The sequence below is a fragment of the Canis aureus genome, chromosome 27 (genome assembly GCF_053574225.1).
Source record: "Canis aureus isolate CA01 chromosome 27, VMU_Caureus_v.1.0, whole genome shotgun sequence".
Classification (NCBI taxonomy): domain Eukaryota; kingdom Metazoa; phylum Chordata; class Mammalia; order Carnivora; family Canidae; genus Canis; species Canis aureus.
The window spans coordinates 36,066,201-36,073,731 of record NC_135637.1 but is presented as its reverse complement, the minus strand read 5'-3'; positions in this window follow the sequence as shown (position 1 = coordinate 36,073,731).

The window sequence follows — 7,531 nt, the reverse complement described above, 5'->3', positions numbered from 1 at the left end:
TTTCCCACTCGTTTTCTCTTCCTTCCCCCTATAATGCCTTTCACTATTTTTATAGTCCCCAAACGAATGAGACCATATGATGATTGTCTTTCTCAGATGGACTTCACTTAGCATAATTAATACCCTCCAGTTCTATCCACATCAAAGCGAAGGGTGGGTATTTGTTGTTTCTAATGGCTGAGTAATATTGCATTGTATGTATAGACCACATCTTCTTTATCCATCCATCTTTCGGTGGACACCCAGGTGCAGGTATCCCGCCATTTCCCCGCCACTACAATTGCTGGGTCGTAGGGCAGGTCTATTTTTAACTCTTTGAGGAACCTCCACACAGTTTTCCGGAGTGGCTGTACCAGTTCACATTCCCACCAACAGGGCAAGAGGGTCCCACTTTCTCCACGGCCTCTCCCACATTTGTTGTTTCCTGTCCTGTTAATTGTCATCATTCTCACTGGTGTGAGGTGGTATTTCATTGTGTGTGTGTGTGTGTGTGTGTGTGTGTTTTAAGAGTTTATTCATTTATTCATGACAGACAGAGAGAGAGGCAGAGACACAGGCAGAGGGAGAAGCAGGCTGTATGCCAGAACAAGACATGGGACTCCATCCGGGTCTCCAGGATCACACCCTGGGCAGAAAGTGGCGCTAAACCGCTGAGGCATTGGGGCTGCCCTCATTGGGGTTTTGTTTTGTTTTGTTTTGTTTTTCATTGTGGTTTTGATTTGTATTTCCCTGATGGCCAGTGATGCAGAGCATTTTCTCTCGTGCTTGTTAGCCATGCCTGTGTCTTATTCTGTTAGATTTCTGTTCACGTCTTTTGCCCATTTCATGATTGGATTGTTTTTTTCCTTGGTGTTGAGTTTAAGAAGTTCTTTATAGATTTTGGATACTAGCCCTTTATCTGATACGTCATTTGCAAATATCTTCTCCCACTCCGCGGGTTGTCTTTTAGTTCTGTTGTTTCTTTTGCTGTGCAGAAGGTTTTTATCTTGATGAAGTCCCAATAGTTCATTTTGCCTTTTGTTTCCCTTGCCTTCATAGATGTATCTTACAAGAAGTTGCCGTGGCCAAGTTCAAAAGAGGTGTTGTGTTGCCTGTGTTCTCCTCTAGGATTTTGATAGAATCTTGTCTTACATTTAGATCTTTCATCCATTTTGAGTTCATCTTTGTGTGTGGTGTAAGAGAATGGTCTAGTTTCATTCTTCTGCACGTGGCTGTCCAATTTTCCCAGCACCATTGGGTTGAATAGACTGTCCTTTTTCCAGTGGATTGTCTTTCCTGCTTTGTTGACTATTAGTTGACCCTAGAGTTGAGGGACAATTTCTGGATTCTCTATTCTGTTCCATTGATCTATGTGTCTGTTTTTGTGCCAGTACCACCCAGTCTTGATGATCACAGCTTGGTAGTACAACCTGCAATCTGGCATTGTGATGCCCCCAGCTCTGGTTTTCTTTTTCAATATTCCCCAGGCTATTTGGGGTCTTTTCTGATTCCACACAAATGTCAAGATGATTTTTGCCAACTCTCTGAAGAAAGTCCATGGTATTTTGATAGGGATTTCATTAAATGTGCCAATTGCCCTGGGTATCATTGACATTTTCACAATATTAATTCTTCCAATCAATGAACATGGAATCCTATAAATGACCTTATGTTCCTGGGCTCTCCTACAGGAGACCTCATCCTTTGGTCACATAAATTCACTTGCATCCCTTGCCCCATGGTGCCTGATGAGTCAGGCCGATCATGATTGTTGTGCCCAAGATTGCGAATCCGAGAAACCACCAAGGAGCCAACACCGATGCAAGTACACAAGGGTTTATTTACAAGTTCGAGCGTGGGTCCAAGTATACTCCACACAACAGAGCAGGAGCTTGGACCCTGAAGTGGGTTACAGCTGGGTTTTTCATGGGCTGGTCTAGGGAATTTTCAGAAGGGGTGGAGGAATGTTTTTTTCCCATTCCAATATGAGGGGAAAGGGTGGGGGAGTTTCTTAAGATCTGATAAGGGATTCTCTGAGCTCTGTAGTCTTTCTGATATGGGACTTCCTGCCAAGGGCGTTCTGAGCTTTGTTCTCATTCTAATATGGGGCTTAACTGAAGGAAGGTAAAGTTCAGCTCTTCTTCACAGGGCCTGAGATGGCTGTATTTGTGCTAATGCTGAACTTGAGGTGAATGGCCTTAATTTTCTCGGACTCCACAATGATCAGTTGCAGTTAAGTTTCCTGCCTCACCCTTGCTTCTCTCTGTTCCAGTACCTGGGGCCCCGTTTGCAAGCATGACCCCACAATAAGCGAAGGCCCTCAGGCGGGGGGAAAAGCCAATGCAGAAAGCCAGAAAACAGAAAGTGGAGCTGGTTAGGCTTAGGCCAACATTCCCTTCCTTTAGGGAAGGGGGATTGAGCAAACCTTTCTCCAGAAGCCTGTCAACCTGAGTCTTTAAGACCAGCAGCCTCGCTATCTGCCTTTAACTGGCTGACAAGTACCTGGTTTTGCTTTTTGTTACAAGAAGCGGTTACCGAAGGGAGAGATGTCACCCAGGAAAGAAAGGATAGAATCCACATTTACTCACCCTTTAAGGGGAGTGGCCCCCGGTTTGGGCACCAAAATGATACAGGAGAGCTTGGTTCTTGTCTCAAGGAGTCAAGGAATGAATCTAGAACAGACGACACAGAGTGAGCAAAGTGATAGAAGTTTTTTAAGCAGACATGCAGAGAAAGTTCTCAGAATTGAGACGGCCCCCCTGACAGGGGTGCCACTGAGGGCTTTTTATGGTCTTTTATAGGAAACTGCTCAGGGAACTTGGTAAATTTCTTGTCAGTATCTGGATGGATATTTAGAACAAAAGTGGTGGATTTGTAACTATCGTAATAACAAGATGTTCTTATAAATATCATGAGCAAGGTGTTCCTTTGTCTCTGGTTGATCCCTCCTCCATAATATTTCTCTACATCTGGGATATCTGTGAGCCTGGTCAGGTAGCCCATGAGCTTGCGATTCTTGTGATGTCTTGGTTTGAGCAGGGACTGTATTGAAAACATCTTAATGACCTATTTCTTTTTAGTCTGGTGAGTTTCTGTGATTACTTAGTAGCCATGCAAGGGGGGATAGTCCCTAGCATTTTGGAGTTAGGGAGCCACGTTTATTTCTTCTGTTTTTGCTGTCTTATGTCTGTTTTCTTGGGATGGGTAGGAGCCTGACTCTGGGGCCTTTCCTTGATCTTTCCCTGCTTAGGCCCCCATCTGCCACTAATTCGTTCCTACATCAATTCCATGGAGGTCAATTTGCAAATAACAGCATCAATCAAATTGAGTAAAATTAGTAAATAGGGAATATGTTGCCTTTGAGAACCCAAAAAGACAAAAAGATTTTCGACTTCTGTGCTGAGAAGGTTAACAACTGTTTCTTGACAGTGTCAGGGACGGTTTACCAAATAATTTTCAGGTACTTTAACTGAAAATGATGTGGTGGGACTTGCATTGTGTATGGAACATTGAGGACCCATCCTCCTTTTGTGAGCTCTGGGATTCATATCTTCATAACGAGTGTGTCAGAAGACTCTCTTTGGAGGAGGTATGTCATCAATATAATGTCATACCTGTGCGTGTCAAGAAAGTTGGGTCCAGTTAAGGGCTTGCCCTCAAAGATTGTATGTGATGGATCCCAAAGCTGTTGAGGTACCCATGAGGTACCCCCATGGGTAAAGGTGTATTGTATCCCTTGGGAGGTGAAGACAAACTATGGCTGAGAGGCATTGAAATAGACAACGAACAGAATTTATTAGCCAAATCTGTAATCTCAGAATATTTCTTTGTTACTGATGGGATGGACTTGGAAATTTCAATAATGTTTGGTAATGGAGCCTTAGGGAATGGGACCTCAGAATTAAGGTTGCAGTAGTCCACCATGAGGTGCCTGCCTTCTTTCCAAGTTTATTAACAGGCAAAGTTTAATAGGTAAATTTAAGTTTTTAAACGGAGCAGTAGTAGGGATAATCACTTCTTCAATCATTAGGTTTTCCCAAAGTTTCAATCATTCAAGGAAGGTGTAATACCAGCCTTGGACCCAGAACCCTGAGACCAAAACCTGAGCTGAGATAACAGTCGGACCCTGAACTGACTGAGCCACCCAGGTGCCCGAAGGAAGTCCTATTTTATTTTTAATTTTTATTTTGCACTGGGCTATATTAACTGTTTTAATAGATGAGGGGCATCCATGGGGATTCACTTTTGTCAAGCCAATTTGTTACTACCAAAGTCTTTTTTTATTATTATTATTTTTAAGGTAAGCTCCATGCCCAGCATCAGGCCCGAACTCACGACCTTGAGATCAAGAGTCACATACATGCTCTACCAAGTGAGCCAACCAGGTGCCCCTGTAATTACCAAAGTCTTTTATTTTTTTTTTAAGATTTTTAAAATTTATTTTTTCATGACAGACACAGAGAGAGAGAGACAGAGAGAGAGCAGTAGAGACACAGGCAGAGGGAGAAGCAGGCTCCGTGCAGGGAGCCCGATGTGTGACTCCATCCCAGGTCTCCAGGATCATGCCCTGGGTCCAATGCGGTGCAAAACCACTGAGCCACCGGGCTGCCCCCAAAGTCTTAATTTTAATTTATTACTCACTTGGGCAGAGCTTTCTCACCCAATGTGGGATATTTTGAGGCAATGGGTGCTATGACTGTGAAGATTTACGCAGGACAGTAATAGTTTGGATGATTAAGGTAAAACTTACCTATTTGTCCTCCACTTCATATTCAGTAACTCTACTAAAGGGTTATAATGAGTACCTTGGTTAAATTTTTGGGGTCTCCAGATACAACTATAACTTGAGCCTCAGGATTAAGGCTGTGAAGCTTTACCAACTGACACATTTAAGGCAAATATTAAAGAATCAAAAAAAAAAAAAAAGAATCTGTGTTAATAGCGGCACAAAGCCAATGTGTGTCTTTTTGTTATTGTCCCCAAGATGGCGTATCCGAGAAACCACCTAGAAGCCAACACTGATGCAAGCGCATGAGGGTTTATTTGCAAACTAGAGCTTGGGCCAAGTATACCCGACACAGTGGAGCAGGAACTTGTACCCCGAGCGTAAGAGGCGTAGCAGTTTTATAGGGGCCAGTGGCCAATGGGATTGTAACACACACAGACTTGCACAGTCATGTCGGTCCACACGCAGGTGGCCAATTGAATTACAGTTTACCCTACAGTGACCATTTGAACTAGCCTATCACTCTGGTCAGAATTGGCGCGCGGGATTGGCAAGCAAAAGGCGGGGTTTACATTCTTTGCGGTTTAGGGGTTCCGCATTCCTATATGAGCCCGTTTCCAGTAAGGGTGTGCTCAGTGGCTTTACTAGGGTGGGGGGAGTGCAATAAGTAGGTCTTGTGGGGGTCATACATGAGATGGCGGGTGTAGCACAAAATGGAGTTAGCCCTGCTCTGCTTGTCCAGGGGTAGGGGATTTTTGTTAAATTCCTTGGGTCCACAGTTATCATATGAAATTTTTAGTAGATTTTGAATTTCCAATTGGATCAAGTGGTGGATCCTTATTTTAGCTTTGCTTCAGTTCCTCACTGTCAGGTTTCTTCCTTCCTCTAGACACTCAGTATACACTTCAGTGATTCTCCTACATTTCTTCTCATCTGTATAAATTTCTTTCTCCAAAAATTTTCCAGTTAGCACCCTCAGGGTTAGGAGCCTCCCTCATGGTATGATGGCTTTATAGTGCTTAAGGACCCTGGGCTTCCAATTAGTTTGAATCAACCCCTTCACTGTGCTACAGGCATGCCATAAGTGTTTTTTCCCTATAGCCCCGACAATAAGGATCTTTGTTACAACAGAGGAAAAGGTAGCAGAAGGGTGCTGGACCCCTAACCCAATGGTCAATGGATCAAGACCATCCTGTGCTACAATCCTGCTTTTTCTGCCAATGCCATTTTTTCTTCTCTTTTCTCTTTGTACAAAGATTATGTTGGGTTTCTGGCCACATAAAGTCATAGCTTTCAGTTTCTGTCTCTGTCCAGTCATTCCTACTGCAACTCTTCTGGGTAGTTATGGGAAAAGTTCAGGAACCCAGTAGCCAGGCTCATAGGTGGGTGTCTATTCCTCAAGAGAAGGCTAGTCAATCTCCCACAGAATGGAGTTCACATCCAGTAAGGTCATTTTGTCTATGGTATATTTATTACCTAAGCACTTATCTCTTAATTTCTTTCTAAGCACTGCTGTAGCTGTGCCCCACAGCAGGGCTCTTGAACAACATGTTTGAACTGCAAAGGTCCACTTAACCCAAGGGTGGATTTTCTCTTTTTGGACAGATACAGTACAATAGTATAAATGTGATTTTTCTTAATGGTTTTATTTTCTCTAGCTCTATTTTAACAATACAGTATATAATACTTGTAACATACCAAATGTGTGTTAATCGACTATTAGGTTATTAGTAGTTACATTTTGGGAAATCCAAATGTATATGTAGATTTTTGCCTGTGTGAAGGTTTGGTGATGAGAGGGTTAAATTTTTCAGCCTCATCCCTAACCTTCTAGGAGGGGAGAGGCATCAGAGATTGAGCTCAATCACCATGGCCACTGATTCAGCCAATCACGCCTGTGTAATGAAACCTCCATAAAACCCCTCAAAACAAGTTCTAGAGAGTTTCTGGTTGGTGGGCACATGGATGTGTTGGTAGGGTGGCACCCTGGAGGAGCCCTGGAAGTTCTGTGGCACCCACCCTCTACAGTGTCCTATGCATCACTTCCCTTTGGCTGTGTCTGAGGTAGATCCTTTATAACCAGTCATTGTAAGTCAAGTGCATTCCTAAGGTGAGTCGTAATCATACCTGAGGGGTCAGGGGAGCCCCCACATTTGCAGTTGGCAGAAGCACAGGTAGCCTGAGCACCCCCCCCCCATTCCTATCTGGCATCTGAAGTGCACATAGTCTTGTGGGACTGAGCCATTTAACCTGTGTGGAATGTGATGGTAACTCCAGCTAGGCGGTGTCATTAAATTGAATTTTTAGATACCCAGTTAGTGTCAGAATTGGTTGGTGTGGAAAACAACACATATTTGGTATCCGAGGAAAAAAACCACATTCTTCTCATCTTACTATTTTTATTCTGTTTGTTCCTTCCATTTTTCTATTCCTGTTTTCCCTTTCCTGCTGTCTTTTCCTTTCCTGGGTTCACTGTTAGAGGCGCCACTTGCCCAGGATGGGGAAGGGGCAGGAGGAGTGAGCTGGCTGAGGTCTCAGGCAACAGAGATGCTGACTTCCGGTTCTCCTGTCTCCCCCAGGACCTTGGAACCCTTCCCCCCATGGTGCCGCACATCAGAGGCTATTTTGTTGAGTTCCTCAGACTTTCTGACTCTGTGAGCCTTTTCGATCTGAACAATAGGCTTTTCTTCTCCCTGACAGGTGCTATTAAATTCAGTTTCTAGAAAGTACTTCTACCCCTGCCTAAACGAATTTAACAAACATTTTTAAGGACCTGAGCGATAGGTGGCCATCTCCCCGTGATATGCAGGGAGTGTTAAGTCCGCA